Source organism: Schistocerca gregaria, chromosome 3 (assembly GCF_023897955.1).
Source record: "Schistocerca gregaria isolate iqSchGreg1 chromosome 3, iqSchGreg1.2, whole genome shotgun sequence".
NCBI lineage: Eukaryota > Metazoa > Arthropoda > Insecta > Orthoptera > Acrididae > Schistocerca > Schistocerca gregaria.
The window spans coordinates 242,734,842-242,756,475 of record NC_064922.1 but is presented as its reverse complement, the minus strand read 5'-3'; the positions used below and the strand labels follow the sequence as shown (position 1 = coordinate 242,756,475).

Sequence of the window (21,634 nt, the reverse complement as noted above, 5' to 3'; positions counted from 1 at the left end):
ATGAACGTCCGTTCCTCCTACTCCTTCCGCAGTCAGAAAGCGCACAACACCTCTTTGCTCTTCTGTTGACGCCTCCATGTCGCTAATTCCTATGAGACTGACAGCGTTGGAAGATGGGCGCATTCTGCTGCTACCTCTGTACAGCCACGTGACGTGCGCGCGTGCCCTCTACCGACGGCCTGTGAACTTCCACGCTCTGGTCGGAACTACACCTCGTTGCACACGCCACGGTATTACCCTCCTGTCACCGGTGTGCGCATTCCAGACTCCGGCTTGATTCTTTTTCAACGCCCCTTATGTTTGTTCAAGGATCAGCATTATGCAATCAAAGCTACTCTCCTGGAAATTGAAATAAGAACACCGTGAATTCATTGTCCCAGGAAGGGGAAACTTTATTGACACATTCCTGGGGTCAGATACATCACATGATCACACTGACAGAACCACAGGCACATAGACACAGGCAACAGAGCATGCACAATGTCGGCACCAGTACAGTGTATATCCACCTTGCGCAGCAATGCAGGCTGCTATTCTCCCACGGAGACGATCGTAGAGATGCTGGATGTAGTCCTGTGGAACGGCTTGCCATGCCATTTCCACCTGGCGCCTCAGTTGGACCAGCGTTCGTGCTGGACGTGCAGACCGCGTGAGACGACGCTTCATCCAGTCCCAAACATGCTCAATGGGGGTCAGATCCGGAGATCTTGCTGGCCAGGGTAGTTGACTTACACCTTCTAGAGCACGTTGGGTGGCACGGAATATATGCGGACGTGCATTGTCCTGTTGGAACAGCAAGTTCCCTTGCCGGTCTAGGAATGGTAGAACGATGGGTTCGAAGACGGTTTGGATGTACTGTGCACTATTCAGTGTCCCCTCGACGATCACAAAAGGTGTACGGCCAGTGTAGGAGATCGCTCCCCACACCATGATGCCGGGTGTTGGCCCTGTGTGCCTCGGTCGTATGCTGTCCTGATTGTGGCGCTCACCTGCACGGCGCCAAACACGCATACGACCATCATTGGCACCAAGGCAGAAGCGACTCTCATCGCTCAAGACGACACGTCTCCATTCATCCCTCCATTCACGCCTGTCGCGACACCACTGGAGGCGGGCTGCTCGATGCTGGGGCGTGAGCGGAAGACGGCCTAACGGTTTGCGGGACCGTAGCCCAGCTTCATGGAGACGGTTGCGAATGTTCATCGCTGATACCCCAGGAGCAACAGTGTCCCTAATTTGCTGGGAAGTGGCGGAGCGGTCCCCTACGGCACTGCGTAATATCCTACGGTCTTGGCATGCACCCGTGCGTCGCTGCTGTCCGGTGCCAGGTCGACGGGCACGTGCACCTTCCGCCGACCACTGGCGACAACATCGATGTACTGTGGAGACCTCACGCCCCACTTGTTGAGCAATTCGGCGGAACGTCCACCCGGCCTCCCGCATGCCCACTATACGCCCTCGCTCAAAGTCCGTCAACTGCACATACGGTTCACGTCCACGCTGTCGCGGCATGCTATCAGTGTTAAAGACTGCGATGGAACTCCGTATGCCACGGCAAAGTGGCTGACACTGACGGCGGCGGTGCACAGATGCTGCGCAGCTAGCGCCATTCGACGGCCAACACCGCGGTTCCTAGTGTGTCCGCTGTGCCGTGCGTGTGATAATTGCTTGTACAGCCCTCTCGCAGTGTCCGGAGCAAGTATGGTTGGTCTGACACACCGGTGCCAATGTGTTCTTTTTTCCATTACCAGGAGTGTATATTAGTAATCCATTTTGGGGTGGGACGCTACGCAATTTGTTGCACCCTTCTGATCGAACTGTTGTTGCTTGGTGTCTAGCAGCGTCGGCATTCTGCCTTACCATCCAAACCGTGGGGCCTGTTGTGTATAATGTTTTAAAACAGTGTTTTGTTGTTCCAGACAATATTGTGCATCTTGACCTGTATGATGCACCAGAGTACGCTTACTCCATGAGACACTCGTGCGGAGGTTTGAATACTGGCATCCGGGAAGTGAAGTCGGACACACCTACTGTACTTCACGCCCTCGATCGGGCCCATAAATCGCGTCCGATCGGCACAAGCAGGTGTGGCCCGTGTTGGATGCTCCGCAGGACGTTCATGCCCGCACTTGGCCGGTGATGAGCTGGGAACTATTTGTAAGAGAAGTGTCTGATGTATATTATTCCCTGCCTAGTTGAGAGTCCGTATGTAAGGCTACTGTTTCTTTTGAACGAATATATTTGGGTACGGGCTTAAAACTGTAAGTGAACATACGATAGTCCTTTGGGCGTGCAGTGTTTTCTATTTTCTATAAAAAGGTATTACCTTTCTCAATGGAAAAGTTGCTATAAATTTGTTAGTAACTAAAGCCAACTAGTAGCCTTCGTGTATAAATGTTCTCTGCCTGGGAGTTTACTATTATTAATGTTATTTCACTATTTGTTCGCTACGGTCGCAGGTTCGAATCCTGCCGCGGGCTTGGATGTGTGTGCTGTCCTTAGGTTAGTTCTAAATCTAGGGGGCTGATGACCTCGGATGTTAACTCTCATAGTGCTTAGAGCCATTTGAACAATTTTGAAAAGTTGTTATACTTGCTTTGCTGGCGAAAGCTACCCGGTGTGTCTCACGTAAAAATGTTCTCACTTGACGTTTGGAAATTATCTGTTGACTGGCTTTAATAAATATTGTGAACAATAAAAGGTGAATGCTCACCCAGCTTTAAGGTCCAGTCCTTCCGCTTAGTCCTATGGGCGTTTTATGATACGCAGAGGTAATTCCGGTTTCACTCACAATCCCTACACATAAACTTAAGAAAGTAACAGAATAGCAGACAGAGTCAAGCTCTGAAATCAAGCGTTGTCCATTGCTGCTTATAAACTCTGGCAAGGATCACAGCTTTGTAATTACTGAGTCACCTTCCCTACCACTGATCAGTCACGTTACTACTAGCGTCTTTTATTTTAGTATTCAGATGTCACAGGTATTTGTCAGTTAAAGGTGACATAACACAAAAGTAAACTGCGTGAAAAAAGAGCTTGATTTATGTAAGAATTCCCATGATCGAATACACAAAAACTGTCAGGCTCCTTATGTATATGATCGGTTTCACCACTCACTTTATATTCCTCCTCTTTCAACTGACGGTAAGAAAAAACTTGTTTATTTACACACCCACTAGCCCCTACCCTGCGCTCGCATTTGTGTAGTTTTGTTATGAGTGGTGTTGAGTAAATGAGCTAAAGTGCGAGCAATATCGTCAGCTACCCTCACATGTCCGCCTGTTCAGATAAGCATAACACATGATGTGTTCCCTCCCCCACCCTCTCCCTCCAATTGCACCAACTGACGACGACACGGTGGCAAGCGTAGCATCGTTAAAATCGTTCAAATGGCTCTGAGCACTATGGGACTTAACTTCTGAGGTCATCAGTTCCCTAGAACTTAGAACTACTTAAACCTAACTACCCTAAGGACATCACACACATCCATGCCCGAGGCAGGATTCAAACCTGCGACCGTAGCTGTCGCGCGGTTCCGGACTGTAGCGCCTAGACCTCTCGGCCACTCAGGCCGGCGTAGCATCGTTACCTAGCAACGTCTGCCGAAGCGCTTGGGCAAGAGTACTCATCTATGCATAGTTCTATTGAATTTGCTATACATTATATACTATGTAAATTGTGTAACAAATTTAATAGTTTTTTGCATGGTTTACGTTTACAGATGTCATAAAAAGTCCCATTCCGTACCTTACCCTCTCTGAGGGTAGATCTTTTTATTTTCTTCATGTTCTGAAGTAGCCTATGTTCTTCCTCCGTTTCAAACTATATCCATATCCGACTCGATGGCAACTGGTTAAGCAGTTTAGTCGTCAAATTGTAACAGAGATACTCTGGTATTTGTAATATTAGTATTGATTACAGCATATGTTTCAAATGAAAGTGAAAGAAAATACAAAACTTGTGTGTTTAGACGCTATAAAATTCTCCAAACGTGAGACAGAAATGGGATTCCCTTTTTTTATATTTAATTGTCTTTGCCTCCTTTATCCAAACTTTTTTTGCAAGTAGATATGCCGCATTGTTACCAGTATTTCTTCCAACACGGTCACCTGACGTGAGGTATGGTCTTTAAATTTGCTATACATGTTAGTATACTGCCGTTCTTCTATTTCTATAATAGTTGTAAGAAAGAGACTTATGGCTTGTATAGGTATAATATGCAACAGTCGTTTTGTGAATTTCATACCTATAAACAAAACAAAATTCAGAGTAGGTATTAAAATCCATGAAGAAGAAGTAAAAACTTTGAGGTTCGCCGATGACATTGTAATTCTGTCAGAGACAGCAAAGGACTTGCAAGAGCAGTTGAACGGAATGGGCAGTGTCTTGAATGGACGATAGAAGATGAACATCAACAAAAGCAAAACGAGGATAATGGAATGTAGTCGAATTAAGTCAAGTGATGCTGAGGGAATTAGATTAGGAAATGAGACACAAGAAGTGGTAAAGGAGTTTTGCTATTTGTGGAGCAAAATAAATGATGATGGTCTAAGTAGAGCGGATATAAAATGTAGACAGGCAATGGCAAGGAAAGCGTACCTGAAGAAGAGAAATTTGTTAACATAAATTATAGATTTAAGCGTCAGGAAGTCGTTTCTGAAAGTATTTGTATGGAGTGTAGCCATGTATTGAAGTGGAACATGAACGATAAATAATTTAGGCAAGAGGAGAATAGAAGCTTTCGAAATGTGGTGCTACAGAAGAATGCTGAACATTAGATGGGTAGATCACATAACTAATGAGGAGGTATTGAACAGAATTGGGGAGACGAGGAGTTTGTGGCAGAACTTGACTAGAAGAAGGGATCGGTTGGTAAGATATGTTCTAAGGCATCAAGGGATCACCAATTTAGTACTGGAGGGCAGCGTGGAGGGTAGAAATGGTAGAGGGAGACCAAGAGATGAATACACTAAGCAGATTCAGAAGGATGTAGGTTCAAAATGGTTCAAATTGCTCTGAGCACAATGGGACTTAACATCTAAGGTCATCAGCCGCTAGAACTTAGAACTACTTAAACGTAACTAACTAAGGACATCACACACATCCATGCCCGAGGCAGGATTCGAACCTGCGACCGTAGCGGACGCGCGGTTCCAGACTGAAGCGCCTAGAACCGCTCGGCCACACCGGCCAGCGGATGTAGGTTGTAGTAGGTACTGGAAGATGAAGAAGCTAGCACAGGATACAGTAGCATGGAGAGCTGCATCAAAGCAGTTTCGGGACTGAACGTATTCTTGGTAACATTAACTAGTTGTCAAGCCACTGCAGGCGCGTCATCAGATTGAGGTGTTATAGGAATATTATACTGCATCCATACACATTTACACGCTAGGGTCGTCTTCAATGCACTGTCTCGTGGTATGCATCACACACTCATTTAGATAATGTAAAATATAGCCAGCTTGTGCTCTCGTGCTCTCTCTCTCTCTCTCTCTCTCTCTCTCTCTCTCTCTCTCTCTCTCTCTCTCTCTCACACACACACACACACACAGACACACACAGACAGTATCTTGGTGAAGTTGATTTTACAAGAGATAAACACTGTACATAAGTACAAAGAGTATTTGCATACTCCTGGTATATGGTCCTTCAGTGTGTGTGTGTGTGTGGGGGGGGGGGGGGGGGGGGGGGATGAACTGACTAAAATATACATTATCGGAATGAATTTGTCACGGATGCTACGAAACAGTCCAATCACATGGTTCAATAAATAATGTTCCTCTAACGCCTTCATGTGATTATAAGGATGCAGTGGCTACAAAACTAGGAAATCGTACAATATATACGTTTCAAACTCAGAAATAATTGGTTGCGTAATATACCTAAGTACACCGATAATTTAAAATAAAACTGTAGTTCTTCATTCACAATGGATATAATGTAGTAGTAGTGTGTGCTACCTCCGGAGGAAAATCTGACGTAAACATGTAGGTGTTAGATTCAGCCTCCTTTCTGGTGGCGATCGAGAATTCTGTTCCAGTACAAAAACAATGCAGCAATAATTTGAAAGAAAAGACCGTTGCAGATCGTGGAGCTGTTGAAGGACTTGCAATAGTATGGCAGCAATCGCGGATGAAATTTCTCAAAACAGCTAATATGGGCGCTAGAAGTGAAGGTCATTCGCTTTTCACCTGTGTTTAGTGGCGCCCATGACACCATAATAATTGTAAGCTGCAGGTCCCGTGTGCCTGGACCGGACGTTGCTAGATCCCGGCTCGAAACTCGGCGGGAGATGGAAGCGATGATGAGAGCGTCCGGTGTCACAGATGAGTTTCCATTACGGGGGCGCTACTGAGATCTATAGCCTTTCCCAGAGGCTGGCCACCCCCAGGCAGTACCATTGCAGCTCTCCCGAGCGCAAAATGCGTATCGCAGCAGGCATCGAGAGAATTCTCTCATCGGCACGCGCGAGACCTGCCATTCTGGCGGCCTGCGACGTTTTATCTCATCGCACCTTCTGGATGCGAAAGAAGAGAAAGGGCACGAGGAAACCGCAGAACCCGACACCTTTCAGGAGGCGAGTACTACCTGTAGACGTTCGCACGAAAATACGCCGCAGAGTAGAAAGAACCTTAGCGGCGACGCTGGAGTGCTGACGTAAACTGTCGTCCGTCCTCTCTTCGTTGCACTTGACACTTTTGCCCTTCATAATATAGCACTTTACGAATCCGTTTGTAACAAAATAAAAAGAAAATTACGATACAAACCTATAGCTTGCAAAAGGAACAATAACACACAACAAGTGAAATGATATAAAAATGTAACAGCATGTAGAACAGCTATTACACGTAGAAACGGGATAGTAAATTGCCGGTATGAGGCCGGTCATTCTGAGACCTGCCCCTCATTCCAGCACATACGCCGGCCGCAGTGGACGAGTGGTTCTACGCGCTTCAGTCCGGAACCGAGATGCTGCTACGGTCGCAGGTTCGAATCCTGCCTTGGGCATGGATGTGTGTGATGTCCTTAGGTTAGGTAGGTTTAAGTAGTTCTAAGTCTAGGGGACTGATGACCTCAGATGTTAAGTCCCATAGTGCTTAGTGCCATTTGAACCATCTGAATTTGGTAAAACCTGAAACGGAAGACAGACTGGAATGTGTACAATAAATAAATGAAGGTTTTGGGTGAAGGTGCTACTCTGAGTTGATAAGGTCGGCACAGGAGAGGAAGTAGAGGCAGGCACCATCAAACTAGCCAGAGAACTGTTAAAAAATAAATTAATTAAAAATTAAAAACTGCATCTTCGGTATAATTATTCTACATGTGTAAGAGTACTTCTCTGTAACTTACTTTCTCGGTATTACATTCAGCACTACAGCTGCAAGACATCTGCCCCTAAGACGACGCTACTGGATGCACCTGTTTACGGAAAACGGACTCTTCTACCCGACGGGAAATCAAGTAATTCAAGTAGGGGCTTCAGTGGACTCTTCCTCGACCCTTTCTGAATTGCGAAATACGTGTCTGCCCGAATTGGAGAATGGTGTCTGTTGTTCCTTCAGAACTGTGATGTAGTGTAAACATGTCTGCCGAACATTCACTCTAACTCCATGCATAAAAGATGGCATGCTGAACAGTTCATTCGATGGCTGAAAGACTCACTACCACGATTCGCGGGGTGACTGGGAGTGTGTCTCCTCATCATGTGGAGAACGTACTTTCTTGGTTTAAGGAGATAGACGGGGAGGAAGGTATGTAGAGACAGAGAGAAGGAGAGAGAGAGAGAGAGAGGGGGGGGGGGGGGGAGGTGTACTACGACACCGTATCCGAACGTATATTAGTGGACATTAATATGAGATGCCTCTAACCTTTGCCTTTATGACGTCTTGAGCTCTGCTGGGGCCACTTTTAGTGAGGTGCCTGAATGTCTGTGGAGAAATGGCAGCCCATTCTTTCTCAGTAGTGGGAACCACAGAACGTAATGCTTTTGGACGCTGGAATCTGGAGTGACACTGACGTTCTAAATCATCGCCCAGTGGTGTTTCATTGGGTTCAGGTAGGGACTTCGGACAGGCCAATCCATTTCAGGAATGCTATTGTCGACAAACCATTGCCTCACAGGTGCTGCTTTATGACAGGATTCATTGTCATGTAGACACAGATATCGTCTCCTGACTGTGCCTCTACTGTACGAAGTACATAATTCTGTAAAATGTGTTCATATTCTTCCGCTTTTGGCGTTTTCTTAAGCGCAATGGTGGGACCTTGACCTAACAACGACAAACGCCACTTACGTAACACAACCTACTGCGTGCTTCACTACAGGCGCTACACACAACAGCAGGTTAAGTTCTCCAGGCACTCCCAAAACCCGAACCCTACCATCAGATCGACTCAGGGTACGGTGAGATTCATCACAACAAATCACTCGTTTCCAGTCACCCACCGTCCACTGTCCACTGTCCATCCACCCCAACCGTCGTTTAGCAAGACTACAGAAATATGCGACTCACGAGTAGCTCTTCGACCACTGTTCCACATTCTCTTCAGCTCCCTACGCACAGTCATAGTGCTAGCCAACACTCTAGCAAGCGACTTTCAAGTAAAATATTTCCCCTGTACGGGAATATACATAACGGATGTAAGAGGACAGGTTGAACGCACATGGTCGACGACGTATAGAAGTTTGGGTCTGGTCGTGAGTCGCGGTCGGATAGCTAATAGTAAGGCGACCATTCGCTATGAATGGGAAATCCGGTTTCGAGTCTCGGTCCGGCACAAACTGTCATCGTTATTCCATTATATGGCTGATGGTTGTCCATATTCACAACTGCGAATACATTTCGTGATTTATCTGTGGTCATTCCTTCACGTTCCCACTTCACAATCACATCGCCAACGGTCGACTTAGGCAGTTTCAGGAGGACTGAAATATCCATTATGTGTTTGCTACTCAAGTGACATCCCGTGAGTACGAGGGGCGTCTGAAGAGTCCATGCTATGTCCGAGAGATGGCACCACCGGCGCGTATAGGGATCGTGTTTGATTAGTAGCATCTTTGGAAAGAACGCACACCAAATTTCAGCCATATTGGTCTATTTCTTTGTGTTTGGCATTCGTGTGAATCAATGAAGTGAAGTGATTATCAAAAAATGGACGAAACAAAGTTTCGTGTGATAATTAAATATTACTTTATGAAAGGTAAAACGCCTCAGGAGACTAAAGAGAAGCTTGATATACATTACGGTGACTCTGCAACTTCGATTAGAACAGTTTATATGTGGTTTCAAAATTTCCAGAGTGGTCATATGGCCACAAGTGATGCTGAACGTTCTTGATGCCCTGTGGAGGTTACGACTCCAAAAATCATTGATAAAATCCATGATATGCTGATGGATGACAGAAGAGTTAAGGTGCGTGAGATTGCTAGTGCTGTGGGCATCTCGAATGAACCGGTACATAATATTTTGCATAAACATTTGGACATGAGGAAGCTATCCGCAAGATGGGTTCCGCGATTGATCATGTTTGACCAAAAACGAAATCGTGTGAGGTGTTGCAAGGATGGTCTGAAGCTGTTCAGGAAGAATCCGCAGGAGTTTAAGCATCGTTCCGTCGCTGCGGATGAAACATGGATACATTACTATACTCCTGAGACCAAACAACAATCTAAACAATGGGTTACCAAGAGGGAATGTGCACCAAAAAAGGCGAAGACCATTCCTTCGGCCGGAAAGGTTATGGCGACTGTCTTTTGGGATTCGCAATGGATAATTCTCAACGAATACCTGGAAAATGGTAAAACTATTACAGGTGCATATTATTCATCGTTATTGGACCGTTTGAAAACCGAACTGCAAGAAAAACTCCGGCGATTGGACCGCGAAAAGTCATTTTCCATCACGGCAATGCACCAGCACACATCCCAGCAGTTTCAGTCGCAAAAGTATTGCAAATAGAATTTCAACTCGTTTCACCCCCCCCAATTCTACAGACTTTGCTCCCTCGGACTACTATTTTTTTCCCCAATTTGAAGAAATGGCTGGCGGGACAAAGATTTTATTCAAACGAAGTGACTGCAGCAACTAAGAGCTATTTTGCAGAGTTGGACAATTCCTATTATTCGGAAGGGATCAACAAATCAGAACAACAGCGAAGTGTATAAGTCTAAAAGGAGACTATGTCGAAAAATAAAAAAGGTTTACCCCAAACACGTAAGTAGTTTTTATTTTTGCACGGACTTTTCAAATGCCCCTCGTGGTCCACGTTCGAAGTCAATGACCCATCTGCTGTTATTGCTTCTCTGCTGTCAACACAGTGCTCCCCGCCTCCTTTTATAATGGCTGGTTAGAGAGCCTGTATAGGGAGAGTGTAGCCAACCGGACGATGTGGCGGCCATTTTCCTGCGATACTGTGGGAGGGAATGGCCAGTAGTGGAGTACACTCACCGAATCAAAAACACAAGACAATATGGTGAAGTCATTCGTAAAATGCCTTTTTTTTATAAGAATAATGTGTTATAATAATTTTCACACAGACAATTTACAGGTCTGTTTTCAAATTTAACTATGTATATTGCAAGTTGTTTTATATGTAGTAAAAAGCAAAAACGACTTACTTCGCATAGGTAAGAGTACTTGGTTGGTTTCCACAAGGCTCCTGTTGAATTATGTCAGCCCTGTTGATTGCGACTACCCACTGCTTTCGTCTTTCTCCATTGCGTTGAAATGCTAACATGCGAAATCCACTTGCGCCTCTATTGGAACAACCGAATGCAGCACAATCTGACATCGTTTACGAACGTCTGCAGAACGAATTAAGGATGTCAAAAACAATGTACAAATACTAACGTGTTTACTTCAAACATGTAGGCCTACCGACGTCATCATAAAACTCTTCATTATTTCAATTCGTATTTAAGATCGCAAACGCTTATACAACTAAAAACGATATACAACTAAATCGAACATGCATGCACAACGCATAACAAGTCAATAGTTCAAATACCTTTTAATCGTTTCCAAAAGTCCTCTGAACTTCTATTCAACTCAAAAGCACGGCGAACATAGGAAGCGCGAGAGACGTTTGGCGCCATTTTTCTGCCAAAGCTAATCAACCAATCACGGGCAACTTCACCTATGGCCACTCTCTCTGTATACAGGCTCTCTATGGCTGGTCCGGCTCTCACGACATCTAGAGGACATTTTCGCATTAGGGTTTCCAGATACTTTTGATCGGGCAGTGTATGCAGTGGCCTTGTTGAAGAAAGTATGAAAAGTCTTAAGCATGTTAGTCCCCACATGAGCCCAGGAACGATCTGAAGGTGTCGTTGCTGGGCTGCTTGCACCTTATTACCGCCTGGCGCAGAGTTGGACGGGCGCCTGGACGGGACCGGCGCACGAGTTGTCGGCCGGTGTGTTATTAATGGTGGGCCAGAGGCGCAGTGTCCGAGCGGCTCCGCCATCAGTCAGCCAACTAAGAGCACACCGGTGTCGTTATTACTCGTGGCGGCGCGGCGGCGGCGGCAGAGGCGCAGATAAGGCGGCACAGCCGCGCTCTGGATGGGCGGGGCAGCTCGCCGCCGCCTCCCATCCATCACGTGTGTATGCAGCGCGCCTTATCGGCCGGCGTGTTTACAAAACGGACGCTGCCGTCGCCGTCGCCGCCGCCGCCGCCAGCGCGACACTCCCATCTCCCACGGACGACACCTCGTGTCCCCCTTGGAGCGTCCCTGCCTCCTACCTACCCACATCAACCGTCCTGCCGCAGTTCGCATTCGCAAGTACAATCTGACTATTTCAAGGCAGTTCTCCTCCTTACACGAGGCATCACAACAACGTTTCACCAGGCAACGCCGGTCTACTGCTGTTTGTGTATGAGAAATCGGTTGGGAACTTTCCTCATATCAGCAAGTTGTAGGTGTCGCCACCGACGCCAAACTTGTGTGAATGCTCTGAAAAGCTTATCATTTGCATATCACAGCATCTTCTTCCTGTCGGTTAAATTTCGCGTCTGTAGCACGTCATCTTCGTGGTGTAGCAATTTTAATGGCCAGTAGTGTACATCATTCAGAAAACTATTTCGTAAGCACTGCAGATGGAAGGTGTTGAGTTTACGTTCTTGTTTAGCATACGATGTCCAGACCTCAGCACCACAAAAGAGTGTGGTGAGCGCACATGGTCTATAGAGGAGTATTTCTCACCGTATGGTATTTGTTGTCCCCATACTCTAGTGCAGAACTTCGCAAAAGTATTCGCCACTCTGTCATTTCTCGCGTTTATTTCGTTGTCCAGAGAGAAATCATCTTACACTGCCGAGGATTTGTCGACTGCGTTCAACAGGGAGTTATCCAGACTTATGGCAGGCATAACCGTGTATCGCTGAACCATAATCGCCGTCTTCTTTAGAGAAGAGCTTGCACCCACCAAAAAATTTGTCCATGAGCCTAGCTCTGGAAGTTGAGCAAACAATGAGTCGCTGCACCTAGAGATTGCATAGAAGAAGAAACTTGTGGACACCTTATTGCCGAATTAAGCCTATTATCAAGGGTAGGCTGGAGGCCGTGTTACATACAGGGTGACAATAATGAACTATATGAAATACAATCGTTATTACTTCTGAACATTTTGCGTTAGGACGTTCAAAACCACGGATGGCGTCGGGCATGATGGGAATTAGTAAGCGTAGTGTGGTTTGGTTTTGCGACGAAGCCGGCTTTCATTTGGATGTGTTCGTCAATAAGCAGATTTGGTGCACTTGAGGGACTGAGAATCCGCATCCCGCGATCGAGGAGTATCTTCACCCTCAACAGATGACTGTGTGGTGTGCAGTGTCCAGTCACGGAATAATCGGTGCGATGTTTCTTGACGGCACGGTGACTACTGAACGGTACGGGAAGATTTTGGAAGATGATTTCATCCGCCTTATCCGAAGCAACCCTGATTTCAACAAGATGTGGTTTATATGGTGTGTCAGGTGGCAGTTGACGCTAAATAACGAAAAGTGTGAGATGATCCACATGAGTTCCAAAAGAAATCCGTTGGAATTCGATTACTCGATAAATAGTACAATTCTCAAGGCTGTCAATTCAACTAAGTACCTGGGTGTTAAAATTACGAACAACTTCAGTTGGAAGGACCACATAGATAATATTGTCGGGAAGGCGAGCCAAAGGTTGCGTTTCATTGGCAGGACACTTAGAAGATGCAACAAGTCCACTAAAGAGACAGCTTACACTACACTCGTTCGTCCTCTGTTAGAATATTGCTGCGCGGTGTGGGATCCTTACCAGGTGGGATTGACGGGGGACATCGAAAGGGTGCAAAAAAGGGCAGCTCGTTTTGTATTATCACGTTATAGGAGAGAGAGTGTGGCAGATATGATACACGAGTTGGGATGGAAGTCATTACAGCATAGACGTTTTTCGTCGCGGCGAGACCTTTTTACGGAATTTCAGTCACCAACTTTCTCTTCCGAATGCGAAAATATTTTGTTGAGCCCAACCTACATAGGTAGGAATGATCATCAAAATAAAATAAGAGAAATCAGAGCTCGAACAGAAAGGTTTAGGTGTTCGTTTTTCCCGCTCGCTGTTCGGGAATGGAATAGTAGAGAGATAGTATGATTGTGGTTCGATGAACCCTCTGCCAAGCACTTAAATGTGAATTGCAGAGTAGTCATGTAGATGTAGATACAAGACGGAGGTCAACCCCATCGACGCAGGAGATTGATTGATGTCCGGAAGGAGTACTTTGGGACCGCATTCTGGCCCTGCATGGACCTCGGTTCGCCATCATATTCTCCGGATCTTGACTCCTTTTTGTGGGGCTATATTAAAGACTAGGTGGACAACAGTAACCCCAAAACAATTGCTGAGCTGAAAAATAGCCATAAAAGAGGTCATGGACAGTAACGGTGTTCCGAAACTTCAGCGGGTCAGGTAGAACTTCGCTATTCGTCTGCACCACATCATTGCCAATAATGGCAGGCATTTCGAAAATGTCATAACATTTAATATGTGCAGTAACGTTTATATGTTAAATATAGTGTGTGCACGCCTTATTTGTAAGTAATTTACGTTTTTTCCCTATAGTCCAATAATTGTCACCCTCTATGAATACGAAACAATTGTTATGATTTTATTCTGCTGTTTTCATGAAAAATCTAAGGCGTGGACCCGAACTGAGCACACACAAATTTTTTACTATTATTTTTCATTGTGTCGCACTACAGACCATACACAAAAAACTACACCGGACGATAAATACAGCGTAATTTCTCAGTCTCTCTGATACAATGGTTACACAGAGTACTATAATGGTTACAGTATAGATAAATAACAAATCTGGGCTATCGCTGGCCGCTACATGATGTACCAGCTACGTAATCGCTTTGCGCTGTTTTTTCATCTCCTTTTCGACGCAGCCATAGCTGTTGCATTTGATCGCCACTGGACTTAGTATTTTTGGATTCCTTGCGACGTGAGCTTCCCTCTGACTTGCGTTTTCAATAATTCCAAGCATATTTATGTCGTACAAGACGACATCTTTCACTGCTTTGTAATTTTCTACTTAAGCCCGGCTTTGACTCACATTTCGACGGATATTTATATTGTTTCACGTTGGATCTTAACAGTGCTCCGCAAGTTCTCGAAAATGACATCCGAGTCAAGGTCCTAACTAAATGCGTCTTCACGCTACATCAATTTATAATTTCACACAAAGCTAATTCCTAACAAACACGCACATGTGGATACACCAGCGTTTCCTGATTGAATTTTCGAAATTTTCCCACAGAAGACATAAAAGAAAACAAAAATACCCTAAATGATACCATTTCGACATCTTTTCCCCAAACATTTTAAACCTGCCTATTCCTTCAAACTAGTATATGTTATCAGTGGTGGCAGATTGAAGAGGTGAAATTGTGTGTTCAGAGCCGTAAAATTATTGTACATCTAAAAAATTATAGTACATGAACTGTAATTTTTAATTCGTAAATAAGAACGGTAAAACAACCAGAATTTTTTTTAAAAAAAGTGCTTTAGTGGTGCCACATTGCTTTCTTCGCTCCTCTTTCACTGTTCTGTTTATTTCCCTTTAGCGCACGGCCTATATCTCACTTCGAAACTAGACACCTCTATCCATTACGCTACTGTGAACACACAGAGTGCATGTCTGTGCTTTTTATTTACAACCCCCGAAGACTCTTAACCGCTGATCTGTTATTACCTTACCTCTATCCACTGCGCTACTATAAACACACAAAATCGTGCCTATGGTTTTTACTTGCACCTCATGAACGCTCTTCACCGCCAATCTGTCATTATCTTATATTTAGTTATAACAAATCATGCCAATACACGTTTTCGAGAGATCTCAGTATTTCAAACAGCGTATACAAATACAGAGGATGTACTTTACAATATAAAACCAATAAAATACAAACTTCAATTAAAACGGCGAAATTTAATATGGGTCTTCTCAGAAATCAATACGACCACAAAAGTCGATAGACATATCAAACGGTCTCCAAAATGGGCATGTACACGTCACAGTGACGTCATGGAGAGGTATCACAGCAGCGTACATCGCATCTCCCAAAACAGGAAAGATGCATATATAGATTTGAAGAATGAGTGACGTCTAGTGAATACCTAGAAAACTAAGAATATGTTGTTTGTGTTGTGTTGGCTGAAGAGCCAACACCTTGTTACTATTGGAGGCCGAAATGCACGCGTTTAGCTCACGCAGGCTAACGTGAGGAGGGAAGGACTATACTGACGTGAGGTCTGGAACATGACAAGTAATTAGAATTCTTAGAGCGCACATGGCTAGTTTGATACTTAACTTTAATCCATCAGCGATGAGCGTCGCTCATGACGGTACATGATTCACAATATTGTCTGTTCAGAATTCATTCTAATTACTGACTATGGCGCCTTGCTAGGTCGTAGCAAATGACGTAGCTGAAGGCTATGCCAAACTATCGTCTCTGCAAATGAGAGACTACATAGGCAGTGAACGATCGCTAGGAAACTCGGCTGTACAACTGGGGGCGAGTGCTAGGGAGTCTCTCTAGACCTGCTGTGTGGCGGCGCTCGGTCTGCAATCACTGATAGTGGCGACACGCGGGTCCGACGTATACTAACGGACCGCGGCCGATTTAAAGCCTACCACCTAGCAAGTGTGGTGTCTGGAGGTGACACCACAGTTTGAACTAAAATATCAAAGATGGTATTACGCTAGACTCTTGCTCATCAGACCATTTCTCGCACATCCGTGTGCCGGATTAGCGGAAATGCAGGATTATTGAGAGTGTCTTAAAATTGCTGTAAATGCATAAGGCTTACTCTTTATTGAATGCAAAGATGCATTCATTTAAATTAGCCCTTGAGTGTGTACATATATGGTAGTACCATTCATTACGAAACATATCCCAAATTTTTAATTGTTGCAATGATGATACGGAAAGGTAGAACGCTTTATCACACAGGTGCTTAGCAAGCACTGCATCGGTACTGCACGTTTCTGATTGTTGCACAATGTATTCCAGGAAGACGTCTGCAGGTTCCGCACCTGGAGTGTAACGTATCTTCACGTTCTCACCTCCTGTCTTTTCTCCTTCATCACTGTAATCACATGGTTTCTGTAGGCTTAGTTATCTCTTCAGCTGTTAAACTTTGGTTATAAATAGTTGCTTGTCCAACAATGTACTCACCAACAATCGCTTTCTGTGAAGAACCTCAGCCCATCTTATCTCTTATTTCGTGTTTCTTCTAGAGGCCTAGCTTAACGTGTTTCCATCTAGAAGCCATGACACTGAACTGTAAAGAAAGCCACAATTTGAAACTTGGGAATACCACTGCTTAACATTGTAATGAACTGACAACGTTGTTGAACAGAAGAATTCATTACCGAATGTGACATTTCTGCCTGAGTGTCTGGACGCTGCATGTGGGCCGGTTTATTCAGAGGCAGACTACTGTGAGGCGGATTACCCAGCGTTTAAGGTAGTAGTAAGGGTACGCAGATAAAATGCGTCCCTGATTCCACCGGTACCGAAGTCTACTGCTCCAAAAATTTCCCCAAAAGTTCCCTTAAAAATATTTTCCTTCGAAATTACGAAAAAGTGCCAAACTGGAATCGCTAGCCTACGCTGGTACGATAATGTCACAGGCAAAATAAATACTGCGCAACTAACTCGTACAGACACTATCTGTCAATTGTCGGCTCAACCATTTTTTATGCACTATTAGTATCGTAGTTATTAGTGATTCATGTCTGACGCTATTTCGTCACACACTCTTAATCTCAATAATAACGATATTCACAAATGGACGTAGTAGTTAATTCCCAGTATAGTGGCTGACGCTAGCAGAATGCTAGGATGCGTAACAGGACGAATTCGCCGCAGGCGGTGGATTAACTGTACTGTTTACGTGTGGGAGCGCTGTGTTGCCCCGGTCGCCGCATACGCACACAAAACAGTCGCGGCGGAGTGTCTCAGGAGATGCAATTAGCAGCGGCAAACAGCAGCGGTCACGCCACGCGTCTCCAGAGGGTTAATTACTCACAAGGCTGCGGCCTGCGCGCAGACGGCAGGTCTACACTCGCGCTGCACAGCTATAGCTGCGGCTGCGGCCGCCGCCGCCGCCATCGCTTCGCATACAACATTTATATCATCCCTAATATTGATCTAGCTCACGGCCAAAAGGTAGTCGGAGGGGGTGGCGACGGCTGGCCGGGGGTGAGAAGATGGAACAGCGATGGAAAGCGGGGAGCGGGGTTTGAAGAAACTGTGGTAAGGGGACCGGTGGAAAAGGAAGAAAGGGAAAAAATACGCAGGGGGGAAGGAGGCGAGTGGGACGGTGTGAGGGGGGAGGGGGGGTGAACTAAGGAGGGGAAAACGACGCCGGGAGGCTGCCCGCCCGAGGACGCCCTAGCCTCCTTCGGCCGCGTCGCGTCCGACGCCAGGCTGAAATATAAATTAGAGCAGAGGCCGGCGCGCCTCGCGCACAATTAGGGCCGAGCCTTCTCGCACTGTGCGTGGCCAGTTGGCTGGACTTGTCAGTCGCGGGATTAAGAAACCGCCTCGTGCGATGGTGCCAACACTGTTACATATAATCCGTCTTGATTGCAAAATTTTTTTATTCATATGACAGATCTGAAGACGGTTCTGAATGAACCGAAACCGGTCATAAGAATACAAAATTTTGCAATCAAGACGAATTATAAGTAACATTATACAATCACTGATTGCTGCTAACCCATCAGACATTATGTCAGTTTTTGCAAAGGTGCCAACACTGCCGGTTACAAATTAACCACGGCACGCCTGTCGCGTCCCGGCACAGCCTCACTATACCAGAACGAAGTAAGAGCGAACTGCATAGCGCAATCTGGACGTTAACGACAATGGGTTGGTTATAAATTGCTGTCACCTTTATATTGGTGATGAGAGGGGGAGAATCTCCTTCGTTTGAAGCAAATACGTTTTCTGAAAATAGTTTACAGAACTGCAATAGGCAGAAAATATTGGTTAGTTTCTATCAAGTTTATTCTCATATATACTTATGCGAGGTGTTGGACCATAAACCCCTTAGTAAGATTCAGTCTATTTATTCGGACTTGCTACTTCAAAGCTAATTGCCGGTACATATAAGAAACAAGTGCAAAGCAATCACTTGTTCTTGGTTAGCACTGAAATCTCTCTAAGTAATTGAGACAAAGACTGACAGCCTCTTTTCAACACTACTCCAATGAAGCTCTGAAAATCCTACTTGACCTCCAGTTCCTGCGTGTCCACCAGAGTCTATCACTGTCTTCTCGCAAGTTGACGTCTTTATCAGCTGTATCAGCTGCTATGGGTCTACTCGGCCCCGCTGGCGTCTCAGTGCGGAATCTCCAAACTGCCGGCACTGGCTCTGAATCTGCATCTGAATCTCTGCTTCTAGCTATTCCGCTGCCTGGCCTTTTATTTCGTTTCTCATGTACTTAGGTGCACACGAGTTAATTTGTTTCACCCGACCCTTTCATTTCTATGTGATCGGATTGCACAAGAATGCCTATGGTTCCGCACGGCACTCTCGTTTTTAATTGGTCGGCTTGTGCAAGAATGCCTTCAGTTCCACACGACACTTTCGTTTCTAGCTGCACACAACTTAATATGGTTCCACACGACACTTGCGTTTCTAGCTGCTCACAACTTAATATGGTTCCACACGAGTCTTTTCCACAGGTGACTGACACTCTCTCTTGCTGTATTATAACGCTTGTGTTTCCGTCTTCCATTGCACAAGTTTGATTCATGCTGCTTCCTCTGGCAGGAAGTCAAACACTAAGTTATTTGATCAACAAGCCATACTTGGCAGCCTCCGCCGCTTATCTTGTCCCTACGTCCTGGTGGACTATTTGGTAATGTTGGATGGCTGTTTGGCTATGGAGTCTGGACTTTTATTGTGGTCACGAACGCAAGAATAAAACTTAAAATTTTCTACGGTCACAACACGCCGTGCGTTGTTATTACAGCCAGAGAGCTGTACCACAAGTAACCACAGCTTGAGCAAATTAAAACCTGGCCAGGAAAATATTTCATGCAACTTAAGATAGGCAAACCACCTTGGCCGTAGCTAGTGTAAGTCGGGTTGACTACCTTAAGGGGTATGAAATACGAAGGCTATTCGTAAAGTAAGTTTTCGATCGGTCGCGAAATGGAAACCACAGTGTAAAACAAATATGTTTTATTTGAAATAATTACTGTCAGATAAAAATCGCTGTGTGGAAAAGAACCACCTACATATCATAGGCCGCGCGGGATTAGCAGAGCGCCGGCCTGAATGACCGAGTGGTTCTAGGCGCTACAGTCTGGAACCGCGCGACGACTACAGTCGCAGGTTCGAATCCTGCCTCGGGCATGGTTGTGTGTGATGTCCTTAGGTTAGTTACGTTTAGGTAGTTCTAAGTTCTAGGGGAATGATGACCTCAGAAGTTAAGTCCCATAGTGTTCAGAGCCATTTGAACCATTTGAATAGCCGAGCGGTCTAAGGCGCTGCAGTCATGGTCTGTGAGGCCGGTCCTGTCGGAGGTTCGAATCCTCTCTCGGGCATGGGTATGTGTGTTTGTCCTGAGTATAATTTAGTTTAAGTAGTGTGTAAGTTTAGGGACTGATGGTCTTAGCAGTTAAGTCCCATAAGATTTCACACACATTTGAACATTTTTTTGAACATATCATAGTTTGGGAAGTCTGGCGTCATTAAAAATGACGTGCATAAAATGCTGCCGCATCGTGGATGACAAATAAATTTATTACTTCTGTGCTACAAACTCCTATCGTAATAAATTTCGCAGACAGTATCCAAAGATGCTGCTTAACGTACCTACAAAAATATATCATTGTATGCCCCATAGGTCAGGAGAAATAATATCATAACGCAAGTGTGGGTGTAAAAATGCCACATCACGCATTAAGTCTTCAAACATTAATTCTTTATTACTAAGACACTCCTACTGTAGCGTCAACTTAAGGAAATCCCTGACACATGGCATCACTTTTGGCAGCTTTTAACTGCGAACCGCAAACGGTTGTAGTCGACATCTATAGCCGTCTACCAGAACTGTCAAGAGGCGTTGCCATAGCGACGTTTACAAAATGGGGTTGTACATACGAGAAGCAGCTGCAGCATACGGAAACTACGTTTCTAATAGAAAATCGGTAAAATGAATACCCGCAATACCGGATTTTTCTGCTATTAATATACACTATGTGATCAAACGTATCTGAACACCTGGCTGAAAATGACTAACAAGTTCGTGGCGCCCTCCATCGGTAATGCCGAAATCCAATATGCCGTTGGCTCACCCTTAGCCTTGATGACAGCTTCCACTCTCGCAGGCATACGTTCAATCAGGTGATGGAAGATTTCCTGGGGAATGGTAGCCTATTCTTCACGGAGTGTTGCACTGAGAAGAGCTATCGATGCGGGTAGGGGAGGCCTGGTGTTCTATACGATTCAGGTCAGGACTCTGTGCAGGTCAGTCCATTACAGCCACAGGCCGTGCATTATGAACAGGTGCTCGATCGTGTTGAAAGATGCAATAGCCATCCCCGAATTGCTCTTCAACAGTGGGAAGCAAGAAGGTACTTAAAACATCAATGTAGGCCTGTGCTGCAATAGTGTCATGCAAAACAACAAGGGGTGTAAGTCCCCTCCATGAAAAACATGACCACACCATAACACTACCACCCCCTAATTTTACTGTTGGCGCTACACACACTGGCAGATGACGCTCACCAGGCATCCGCCATACCCACATCCTGCCATCAGATCGCCACATTGCGTAGCATGATTCGTCACACCACACAATGTTTTTCCGATGTTAAATAGTCCAATGTTTACGCTCCTTACACCAAGCGAGACATTGTTTGGCATTTACCGTCATGATGTGTGGCTTATGAGCAGCCGCCCGACCATGAAATCCAAGTTTTCTCACCTCCCGCCTAACTGTCATAGTACTGGCAGTGGCTCCTGATGCAGTTTGGAATACCTGTGTGATGGTCTGGATAGATGTCTGCTTATTACACATTACAAACCTCTTCAACTGTCGGCGGTCTTTGTCACTCAACAGACGAGATC

At 45.3% G+C, this 21,634-nt stretch overlaps 1 protein-coding gene across 1 annotated transcript in view; it reads right to left on the bottom strand.

Moving 5' to 3' along the window:
- The window catches only part of LOC126354078 (protein-L-histidine N-pros-methyltransferase), an 892,286-nt gene that overhangs the window by 93,938 nt on the left and 776,714 nt on the right, over positions 1 to 21,634 (bottom strand). The window lies entirely within an intron of this gene.